At 37.6% G+C, this 12823-nt stretch overlaps 1 long non-coding RNA gene across 1 annotated transcript; it reads right to left on the bottom strand.

The window, feature by feature from the left end:
- Positions 1-203: 203 nt before the first annotated feature.
- Positions 204-11017, bottom strand: LOC148116732 (uncharacterized). The gene is made up of 2 exons (XR_015731275.1): positions 9965-11017; positions 204-570 (listed from the first exon to the last, which is right to left on the bottom strand). It is a non-coding gene; the product is annotated as an uncharacterized LOC148116732 (long non-coding RNA).
- Positions 11018-12823: the final 1806 nt, after the last annotated feature.

The following is a 12823-nucleotide window of genomic DNA, read 5'->3' as shown; positions in this document are numbered from 1 at the left end:
CCTAGAAGGCCTCCCTGAAGCCTTCTGGGAGCGAAAATGGGGCGCATGGGGAATCCTGAAATGGGTGAGGCAGGAAAGGGCAGGGCCAGCCAGCAATTTAACTACCGGTTTGCTGGCCCGAACTGGCTGAATCCCACCACTGCATAGAAATTGCTCTTTATGACTTGATTTTGTATTTAGAACAAGACTGAAGAAAATGAAAATGTCTAACAGACATTTATTGATCAAGAGAGGTCAATCTAGCCAGATCAGAATCAGAAGGCATTTTGGAGCCACAAAATGAGAAAAGTCTAGCAATATATCCAAAATATCAAGGGAATCAGATGAAATCTGAGCTAAAGAAAATTCATTCTGAATTCAGAGCCATTAATGTATGATTAAGGATATAGTTTAAAAATAAACAAAAAAAGAGTTCTTGATATGGTGGAATGCTTATTGGCTTCTCTCACAATGAACTGCGAGCATGTAAACTAACATCAAGATTCATTTGTCAAAATGCTTCTTTTAAAACCTGGGAAATAGGAGGATGGACGAAGGCCCTGTAGCTTCCAGAATCAAAGATGCTGTCTACTGTAATTAAACAACACAAATTAAAAACATGTTACACATTTCATACTGAATGTGTTCTGCATTACTCACAGATTAGATGTCTCAAGTGAGGTCCATTATTCTGCCCCACCCCTCTCTGAAAATTGGCACAGCGGTGTGAATCATACCTGAGTTTTTCCAACTGTATACCAGAAACACAAAGAAAATCCTCACCGAACAGAGCCTGCATTTATATCCTAAAATGCTGACTGCAGAAAGCATCAGGCATCTGCAACTCTTTTGCGAAAAAAGGAAAATTTATCCAGAAGATTATTATTATTATTATTTATTCAATTTATATACCGCCCTTCTCCTATTGGACTCAGGGCGGTGCACAGCCAAGGGTAGAAAACATACCAATACAAAATTTAGACTTCCTGCGGTGACGTCATCGTGTTAGGGACGAAAGGAACGGTTCTCCGTTCTCCAAGTCCCTAATATCGCCGATTTAGGAGCCGATTTAGGCACTATTGACCTCGGATAGGTCAATAGAAAAAAGGGGAAACTCCGAGGACCTCGGGGAGGACAGCAATCCCCCCGAAGGTTCAGGAAACCCCCCTTAATCCTGATCGGGGAAAAACCAGCCACCCGGCTGGCCAGAAACGTTGACAGCTGACTAAGAGGGAAGCGAAAATCAAATAAAGAAGACTTCGGTGGAAAGATCGGGAAAGAAAAAAGGCTCAAAAGGTATATTTACAACCCATAACGTGAAAATCGAAGGCGGAAGAGGTTAAAACTCCAACTAAGAAGCTAGATAGCGGCGACTGAGAAATAAGCGGAGACAGCTTCCATTTTGACAGTGACAGCGCACAATTTAGCAGCCGGCGAAAGCGGAGGAAACCCAGGAGGAGAAAGCGAGCCCAGACAAGCTTGGTTTTTGAATATACAGCCACAGAGGAGAGACGGAATTTAAGGAGAGAAAGGGGGTTAACTTGACAGACTTTGTGGAGGCGATAACGAGACATTTAACAAACATTCGATACCGGAAGAGAGAGCGCCAGGAAAACTTCGTTTAAAGTGGAGACCAGTGACTTTTGGAGCTAAATTAAATTAACTTAAGAGGAATATTTTTCTTGGGACTCTTGGACTTTTGGACTTTGGAGATTTGGAGGTTTGGACCTAAACTTCGGGATTTGGATTATTCTACCCCCTACTCCTTTTCTCTCTCTGTTGAAAGGTGGACACTTGGGAGTTTTGAAGCTTTGGTGGACATTGGACACTTAATCTAAAAATATTTGGACATTGGACATTGGACTTAGAACTTTGGACTTTGAACAATAAATAAGAAAGATACAAATTTGGGAAGAAGAGAAGGAAAAGAAAAAAAAAAGAGAGAGAGAAGAGAGTGATCCAGAAGAAGAAGAAGAAGAAGAATCAACTGTAAAGTATAATTAATTGTATTAAAAGCTGATAACAAATTAGTGATTAAGAACTATAGAAGGCATTAATATTAAATGTATTGTTTGTGAAATCTATATAATCCTATATACTATATACTATATACTATATATATAACTGTTAATTTAATTTCATATTTACTCTTAATATATAACTATATTTATCTTAGTGCTATATTTTATCTTGGTAGTTAAATATTATATCTTTTTGCATGTCTAGCTTTGAAAACTATATTAGACAGATCAATTGTTTTTAGGATTGAAATTAAGGTAATTGATTTGACAAATACTAATTAATAGTACTTAATAATTAATTTAAATAAGATAGTAATAACTAAATATAAGGATAGTTAACTGATGAATTGCTGAAGTTTTAGACTTTTCCCTCGCTTCCCCCCCCTTATATTCTACCCCTATGTTTAGAGAGTAATACAGACCAGATAGTTATTATGAATTGAAGATCTCTGTAAAATATCGAAAAAGGGAAAATAGAACTTATAGATAAATTTACATATAGATAGTGATAGTGTGACAAGGGAACTTATCCTAGTTGCTTATTTTCTTGGGATTACCGGGACTATTGAAAGCCACTAACCATACAAAAATCCCAAAAGAAATAGAATAACCTAAATAGAAATCAGTATATGAGATTCTGGGAGAAGATATTAAAAGAAATACAAATGGCAACTACAAGCTCAACAACAATCTCTAAGTTAAGTAAGAAAATACCATCAAGCCAGATGATACTCACGGCCTCCCCAGTACAACAAAAAACAGCTGAAACCACGGAAAAGGATAAAGCAGTTCCCACCCTTAGTATGCAAAACATTCATTCCATATTAACGACGATCCAGGAAGGAATGAATAAAATGCAAGAGACTATGGCCTATAACCATGAGGAGACAAGGAAAAACCACGAGGAACTAAGGATGGATGTGGGAGAGATAAAGGATAATATTAGGAACATGAACGAGAAGATAGGAAAGATACAACATAAAATGGAGGAAAATGAACAGAGGATTTGTAAGGTGGAGGAGAGAATAGAATATACAAATAAGAAAATGGAGAGGATGGAATATGACCAAGCAGCTACAAATAAGGATCTAGAGGACACGGTATCATATCTTGAAATGGAGAAGGCATCCTTCTACTTAAGGTTCCAGAATGTAGAAGAGCAAAAGGAGGAGGACTTAGGAGAAATCATGACTGAGATACTCTCTGAAGTGACCCAGAGGAACAAGGAAGAGATTCGAAGTGGAATAGACGAAATCTATAGAGTCCACACGAACTACGCCCGGAGAAATAAACTGCCAAAGGAAATACATATCAGATTTACAAAAAAATCCTTAAAAGAAGAGATCTATAGGAAGATGAGAGAGGATACAGCTATGTATAAGGGAAGAGAAATTTTAACCCTCAAACAGATACCAAAAAGGACGAGGGACCAAAGAAGGAACTACAACTTCCTAACGGCACAATTAAATAAATTTAAAATAAAGTTCCGCTGGCTAATACCGGAGGGTCTACTAATTTCCTGGGAAGACAAAAAATACAGAATTGATAACGTAGGAAAAGCACAGGACTTCTTTGATCAACACTTTGGGCTGGAGGAGGAGCAAGAGAGTAGAAAAGAAGAGGGTCCTAAGAGGCAAGAGGAACGGCGGACAGAGAAAGAAGGAAGAGACCAAGAAGAGGGGAGAAGATTGGAAAGAGAAAGAATGGAGAGAGAGGGAGCGAGGGAAAAGATGCAAATGATACTCAGAAACAACAAAAGACTGCAATCAACGGATAAATAAATAAAGAGAGATGGAAAAAGAGCTAAAACTCATTTCAATCAACATAAACGGACTCAATTCACCAGCAAAAAGAAAACACACATTTACAAAACTTCAAAAACTAGAAATGGATATTATAACACTCCAAGAGGTACATATTAAAAGACAGCATCAAAAATTATTGGATAATCAAAGATTAGGAAGACTATATGCAGCGCTTGGAGACCAAAAAAAGAGAGGAGTCGTAATATATGTGAAGAAATACCTAAAAACAAAACAAATATATGCAGACACAAAAGGACGTTTCTTAATAATAGAAATACAAACAGAATCCAAAACAATACTATTAATATCTATATATGCACCCAACGCAAATCAAAATGATTTTTTCAAAAAGCTACACAATATAATTAAAGACCTGGAGTACGAAGCTATCTGTATGGTAGGAGACTTCAACGCAATCACGGACATAGAAAAAGATTACCGGAGTACCAAACAAAGTAAAACCAGAAAGAAAACTCTACCGGAACCCTTCAAGGATATGATCAATGAACTACACCTACATGATGTATGGAGAGAGGCAAACATGCAAACGAAACAATATACATATTATTCAAACCCACATCAGTCATGGTCCAGGATCGACATGGCCTGGATGACTTCAGACCTCAGAGAGGAGGTAAAAGATATCAAAATAGCAGTGAACACCTGGGCAGATCATAACCCCATTAGAATAATATGGAAGGGACATCGAAAGCAAAGGAGGTGGATGATGGACACGGGAATAATAAAGGATAAGGAATATATACAGATGATCGAGAAAGAGGTTAAAATGTTCCTACAAATAAACACTAAAGAACAGACATCACTTCAAAATCTTTGGGACACAATTAAAGCATATATAAGAGGTCTTACAATCGCGTATATGGCAAAAAAAAATAAAGAGAAACAACAGTCAAGGAATAAGTTGTTAGAAGAACTCAGAACATATGAATTAGAATTGCAGAAGGACCCCCAAAACAAAACAATAAAAGCAAAATTAAACCTTACTAAACACAGAATCAATCTGACTACTCAGACAGAAATCGCACAGAAAATTAAATTAGCAAAGCAGAAACACTTTGAGCATGCAAACAAAACGGGGCGCTGGTTAGCGTATAAATTGAAAAAAGAAAAAGAAAGGAGAACAATATTTCAATTGCAAGACGAAACAGGACAAATATATCATACCAACCTAGACAAAAAACGTATAGTTAAAGATTTCTTTCAAAGTCTCTACAAGGGAGAAGAGATTCGGGAGGAAGACATTAAGGAATACCTATGTAAAACAAACATCACAAAATTAGAGAAGTCCCACAGAGAAGCATTAAATAGACCAATTACAATGTCCGAGCTGGTGGAAGCAAGGAAAAAGCAAAAAAACAACAAAGTTCCAGGCCCGGACGGTATACCAACGGAGTTTTATAAGAACTGTCAAAATGCAATGGATGAACTGTTACTCCTGGTTCTCAACGATGCATTATTAGAGGCAGAAATTCCCAAATCCTGGACTGAAACCATCATTACACTTATCCCTAAAGAAGACACAGACCCCACACAAATTAAAAATTATAGGCTGATTTCACTGCTTAATGTAGATTATAAACTCTTCATGTTGGTCATAACGCAAAGACTGAAAACAATTATTCATAAATACATACATACGGATCAGAACGGTTTTGTTCCAAGAAGACAGATCAAAAATAACATAAGAACAATTATTAATGTCCTGGAATATTACGAGAAAAGAAACGATAAACAAGCAGCCTTACTCTTCTTAGACGCACAAAAGGCCTTTGATAATTTAAACTGGAACTTCCTCATATCGCAATTAGAAATTATGGACTTTGGTGCTAAATTTTTACAAATGATTAGAAGAGTATATTCCCTCCAAACGGCCAAAATTATGATCAATGGAGATATGACTGAAAACTTAGATATACAAAAAGGAGTGAGACAAGGCTGCCCCTTATCCCCACTATTGTTCATAATCTCTTTGGAAATATTATTAAATGAAGTCAGGAAAGACCCCGAAATAAAAGGTTTGAGAACACGGAAAGAGGAGTACAAATTGCAAGCCTTTGCTGATGACGTGGTGTTTATAATGGAGCAACCGGAAACAACAGGAGCCAAACTTTTAGCGAGGATAGAGGAATATGGAAGAGTCGCAGGGCTTAAAATTAACAAACAAAAAACTAAAGTGTTAACAAAGAACTTGACAAAAGTACAAGAGATACAACTAGAAGACAAATTAGGAATACAAATTGTAAAGAGAATAAAGTATTTAGGAATCTGGCTTACTGCCAAAGCAATAACAATCAGAGAAGACAATTACAATAAATTAATGAAACAAATTAGAAAAGACCTGGAAACGTGGAATAAATTACAACTGTCATTCCTAGGGAAAATTGCATCCATAAAAATGAATATACTCCCTAGATTACTTTACCTTTTTCAAGTAGCCCCAATCTGGCCAGGAAAGAATTTCTTTAAGGACCTTACTAAAATAACAACAAAATTTATTTGGAATGGGAAAAGGGCCAGAATTAAAATAAAATGTATGCAAGATACCCGGGAAAAAGGAGGCCTAGGCCTACCGGACTGGGAGCTATATTATAAAGCAGCGTCGCTAAACTGGATAAGGGACTGGATAGATCTTAAGAATAAAAGAATGTTATCACTAGAAGGCTTTGATCTACATCGCGGATGGCATGCCTTTCTCTGGGAGGGAAAGGATAAGCACCATGGGTATTTTCAGCAACATATCATTAGAGAAGCATTGTACAAATCATGGCAAGAGGTTAGGAAACATTACACCAAGATCCCACGATGGCTATCGACAATGGAAGCACAAATATATCCCAATGCTATGGACATAGCGAAAATGAGGACTTATAAAGAACTACTGAACAGTGAAGGAGAATTACAAACAAGACAAGAATTACAAAATCAGGGTATAGACATTGATTGGTGGCCATACATGCAAATAGAATCAAGATACAAAACTGATCGGGCACAATTCGGATTCCAAAATGAACCAAATGAATTGGATAAAATATTACAAAGTGCAGATGAGAAAATGATTACCAAAATTTATAAGTACCTATTACAATACAAATTGGAAGAGGAGGTTGTCAAAGAAAGCATGATAACATGGGCCAAAAACATAGGATATACTATTGAATTGGATAAGTGGGAGAATTTGTGGAAGATAAATTATAAGATGACATTGTCCATACCCTACAAAGAAAACCTTTACAAAATGTTCTACCGATGGCATCTCCCACCGGCGCGTCTAGCCAAGATGTTCCCAAATACATCTCCGATGTGCTGGAAATGTAAATCACAGAAAGGGACATATTACCATCTCTGGTGGCTCTGCCGAAGGGCAAAACAATACTGGCAACAAATCAAAACAATGATTGAAGAAATTACGAAACAAAAACTTGAAATGAGACCGGAAACCTTTTTATTGGGAATCATCACAGCAAATTATACCAAAGAAATAAAATATCTAATCATTCATATCCTCACAGCAGCACGTATACTCTTTGCCCAACATTGGAAATCTGAACAGTTACCTACAGAAGACAAAATAATAGCTAAAATTACAGAATGCGCAGAATTGGATAAGCTTACAAAAGAAATACAAGAGAAAGATGATACTGATTACTATTTAGTATGGCAAAGATGGTACGGCTGGCTGGAGGCAAAAATCGGAATACAAAGATAATTTATGACTAATCAATAGAAATGTATAGTAGTAAATAAGGAATCAATTATATATATATATATATATAACCATGTAAACAGATGATTATAGACATTGACATAAATAGAAAAATGGAAAATACCCCACCGTTATAGTAACTTCTAAGAGTCAGTCATTGGACTGAATCGATGTTTGTTAGTTTTGTATGTCATTTTATGTATTTATGTTGGTTTTGTTTTTTCTTTTTATTATTAATAAAAATTTAAAAAAAAAAAAATACCAATACAAAATTTAAAATCAATTAAAAGAATTATACAGCTTTGGCCCACAATTTAAAACAATCCAATTAAAACCCAGTTTACACTTAAAAAACTAAAAAGCTAAAAAGAGCTTAAAAAGGGGGGTGGGGTTTCACGCCAGCCCTGCTTGATGGAAAAGAAAAGTTTTTAGGGCACGGCGAAAGGCCCGGAGATCTGGTATCCTTCGTATCTCCGGGGGCAAATCGTTCCAGAGGGCAGGTGCTACCACAGAGAAGGCCCTCCCCCTGGGGGTCGCTAGCCGCCATTGCCTGGCTGACGGCACCCTGTGGAGTCCCTCTCTGTGGGAGCGTACTGGCTGGTGGGAGGCTATCGGCGGCAGAAGGCGGTCTCGCAAATACCCAGGATAAATGCTAAAGATAAATCTCTTTGCTTCCAGAATACAAGTTAGCAGAGAGGAAGCACTGAAGTTTTGGGCCTTTTTCACAGGGTTTGATGCTGTTGAACATATTTTTATTTCCATGTCAGTTGGGTGGGAGATGTCATTTACTATTTCTCCCAATTAAGCTCAGAAAATGAATACTCCTCTGGATCGTGCAAGGAAATAGCAGTTTGGTATAGGGTCCCCTGCCTGAGCAGGGGGTAGGACTAGAAGACCTCCAAGGAAGGGTGCTATTCAGCAGGTTCTGACAGGTTCTGGAGAACCGATAGTGGAAATTTTGAGTAGTTCGGAGAACCAGCAAATACCGCCTCTGGCTGGCCCCAGAGTGGGGTGGGAATGGGGATTTTGCAACATCCTTCCCCCAGGAGTGGGGAGGGAATGGGGATTTTGCAGTATCCTTTCCCTGGAGTGGGGAGGTAATCGAGATTTTGCAGTATCCTTCTTCTGCCATGCCCACCAAGCCATTCCCACCAAGCCACACCATGCCCATCAAGCCACGCCCACAGAACCAGTAGTAAAAAAAATTGAATTCCACCACTGCTCCAAGGTCCATTCCAACTCTGTTATTCTGTTCTGTTCAGTATTCTGACTCAGTGAAGGAGAAAGATGGAATGATTCAAAAGATCACCTTCTCTTTGTGGGAGGGGATGCACAGGAAAAAAGACACAGACCCACAGACCCACAGAGAATGTGTTTTCCCAAAGAAATCTTGATTCAATGGAGGTGTTCTAAAATTTCAGCCCTCTGCCAGTAGCTGGATGAGAATGTTGAATCTTATTAACGCTCTCTTCTATCTTCACTCTATCTTCTATCTTCATGACTGGTAAAAACATGGTAAGCTTGAAAAAACAACAACCCAGATTGTTTCTGGCTAAAACTAAAACTTATCTTCAGGGCCATGGCTCTAGGGTTTCCATAATATAGTAAACCTGTCTTGGTTAAATGCATTATAGGAACAACACAGACTGAGACGTCATTGCTACCAGTCCAAATACTGTATGTCTTGAAAAGGACAAAGAGCTAATGAGCAGAATAATCAGCAGAAAAAACAAGCATTTTACAATGTGAACAGGGGATGTTTTGGTCTATCTCCTGCTAACCATATGTTTGTAAACTCTGGAGCCTGTATTTTCCAGTGTGATATAAGTAATATTTAGCTTCAATTTCACTTTGATTTTCATAATTAAAAAAAAAAATGTTTTCAGGTTTTGATTTAATGTCTCGTTGTTTCCTGTGTATAATAGCCATATTTTTTCAGGACAACTTTCCTGGGTTCGTATCTCTAAAGGCTAGCTGCCAAGGTCTTTAATGTCTACTGTTCAATACATAAATGACTGGCCTATGTGAGGATCATCTGCGTATGGTTTGATCTACAACTCATGTAATTTTCCAGCCAACATGTCTTTATCCCCAACTCTAAACCATCCAATCAGAATGTATTAGGTAGGCACAATACAGAAAAATTAGGAAACTAACAGGATTTAGAGCTCAGTTCATCAATATTCAGCCTGTCCAAAGAGAGATCTGAGTTGGATTGAAGAAATAAAAGCAGAAGAATCTCTATGTGGTTTGAAAACAAAGGACACATTTCTCAAGATAGTGATTGAAAAGCGCTTGGGACATCCAGCAGTCTCCTCCCCAAACATTTCTTTCAGCAAGGATGTGGATGGCTGAAATAGTTGTCTGTTGGCTACATTTTTAATCCTTCCAGGCACCATCAAGGAAGTTGGAAGATGGTTATTTCTATCGCTCACCTTTTGTATTCTTTTCCCTCTTGTGGATAAAACTAATACTCTGCAATGGTGCACTTGAAGTTGGCATCCCTGTGGACAGGAGCTGTGCTAGCAAACCCTCTTCCTAGTCACTTCTGTCTCTTTTTCATCACCTGTTGGTCTTTAGAGTTTGAAGGTTGAAAACCAAAAAAAGCCAGAGATGTAATGCTTAGAGAATTCCCTTTTTCACAGTGCTTCTCTTAGGCTTTGCTTCCATCACAAATGTAAGAAATAACAATTAATCATCAGGGAAGTAATGCACATAATATGGGAATAGTTAATGGCCTGAGAGAAGTAAGTTTTCTCTCAAAGCAAAAGCAGTTTTAGTCTGGGCTAAAACTGAGTCAATAACCTGGATGTTGGATTTGCAAGAGTCCAGTTAGACTGTTGTTGAAGATATATAACCCTAGCATCGATCTCTCTTCTTTGATAGGAAGATCATCCTGAAGTCAGTTTCGCTTCTTCATGTGGGTGGCATTTCCAGGAAACTGCAATCCTGTCTCTTTCAAACCTGCAAAAAGCCACAACTGACCAACTGTTGCCTAAAATGATGACAGCATCAGTGAGACATCATAATGGGCAATATTCATCCAGTGTAGAACATTGGCAATGACATTGATGGGTCAACTTAGAAGTGAGTTCCTAGTGGGCAGCATCCATTGGCAAAGTAGGAAAATGGAGCCACTTTTTATTCAGGTAGGCAACATCATCAATGATACATAATTCCCACACATCTTAAAGTGATGATGATGGCAGTGATGTGTAGGTCTTGCTTTCTATGAAAGGAAGAATGACAGGAAGGCAAAGAAATATCAGGACAAAGGATGAAAAAAAAATTGAGCAGGAAAACCTTCTAGTTACTACAGTAGGTATCCCTATGGCATTTCCCGTAACCTGATATCAAGTGAGAGACAGAGAGACAGCCCAGAAATTTGGACAGCTTCTCACATGTATTTGGTGACAGCTTGCAAAACTTAAAAGCTTAAAAAAACACATTACAAATAAATAAGTGGAGCCCCACAAGTGAATGTCTCTATCATCCAGAGCACCAGCAAGCCAGGGGAGTAGAAAAATGCTACAGCAATGCATTTAATGACTCTTTCTGATGTGCAATGCATGTAAAAAAGTGACAGGAATTTGATCACACATCTTGGTTTTATGAACAACAGAATCTGTGGAATCATAATCTAACAGTTTTACTCTTCCAAAAATCCAGCCAACCACTTTGGGGCTATAAACAGATTAAGACCAGGATGAGGGAGGTATTTCTTCCTATACTCTAGCTGTTCCAGTTATGTCATATGGATACATGGCTCAAGTTCATGCATTTTTTTAAAAAGAAAAAGAAAAAAAAATCTCCTGCCTTTATTTGTTTTATAAATAAGGACACAAATCTACGTTATGCGCCTTTCTCTTCCTCCAACAACAATCCTGGATAGTGAGTTGGGCTGAGAGAGTATGATTGACCCAAAATTGGGCTAAGGCAGGACTAGAACTAAATCAAATCAGGGATGAAGTAAAGTTGTACAAGTGAAGCTTGTGCAAAGATTCCTTCCTTTCCTCTCCAGGTCTGCTAAGCCAGGATTCCCAATCTTTTGTAGATGATTTTGAGAGCATATGGGAGTCTCAAGGAGAGATGGAATTGCCTCTTTCTGTGTTGTTGCTCACAATCTTTGTATCACCAGGAATCAGTTTGGTCACTCCCCCACCTCCAGTCTGCATTTCCAAATTATTCCATCCTTCTAGGGTCCTGCCAATCTTCTCAAAGGTCAAAGTTTACAGGAATTAGAATCAAAAAGATACAGGTGATTTTAAAAACCTTATCAATAACAGTTGGAAGAAAATCAATTCTTTGCCCCTGAACTTTCCAATTTTGATCAATATTCCACAGGACTGGTAATTATTAAGACGCTAGGCCTTTCCAGAATGTTTTAGATATAGTTCTAACATACCTAAGGAGCCCCATTCCTATAATATATTTTCTCTGTCAAATGGGATTTGAAGAATAGTTTTGATGATATCCAATGTTTGCTTCATAGTGAAAAAAATAACGGCAAAATAAATGTCATATATATGTCATTTTCTAAATTGCAGCCCTATATATGAGTTGGAATATTTGATCCAATCTGGTCCAGATATGTTGCTTTATCATAATCCCTAGCAGGCTTGGGTATAGATTGTACTGACTTGTACTAAAAGTTAGATGAACTGAAATTTAATATCTGGTAGCCAGGAAACTTGGGAAGAATAAACTATTGCTATTAGAATAATAACACATCATTTCATTCATTATTTTTTTTCCAGGGTCTGTCCTATTTTTCAATTAATTTACATTGTAAAAAGTTAGAATACCTGAGTGGAAAAATCAGCAAAGTGGTTTAGCAGTATACCTGAGTAGCAATATTCTGTGAAATACCACTAAGAAGTTCTAATTTAATATTAATAGTGATAAACTATGCTGTAAATGTAATCATACATGAATACATTTGGTAGTACAAAATGCAGAGGATAGCTAAAATTGGTAAGTTAATTTTCCCATATGATGTTAAGAAATGTGCATGGCAGATATTCATTGTCTGCTTACTAAATCTTTGCTTGAAGCACACATTCTGAAATCTCCAGAAGATAATAGCAATCTCTGAACTCAGCCAAAGGTCCACCCATGTATTCCATTTTCTTGCAAGCACCTTGAAAATGGGACTACTATTCAATCAGCTATTTGCAGAAGTGTTGTCCACATTCCTAATGGAAGGCCATATATGACAGACAGACAGACTGACTGACTGACTGACTGACTGAATTTGGAACCGTTGCTTATAACTTAAATTAAAAGCAATAGCA

Source organism: Pantherophis guttatus, chromosome 1, assembly GCF_059756535.1.
Source record: "Pantherophis guttatus breed Tessera chromosome 1, ASM5975653v1, whole genome shotgun sequence".
Classification (NCBI taxonomy): Eukaryota; Metazoa; Chordata; class Lepidosauria; order Squamata; family Colubridae; genus Pantherophis; species Pantherophis guttatus.
This window is presented reverse-complemented; position numbering and strand designations above follow the sequence as displayed.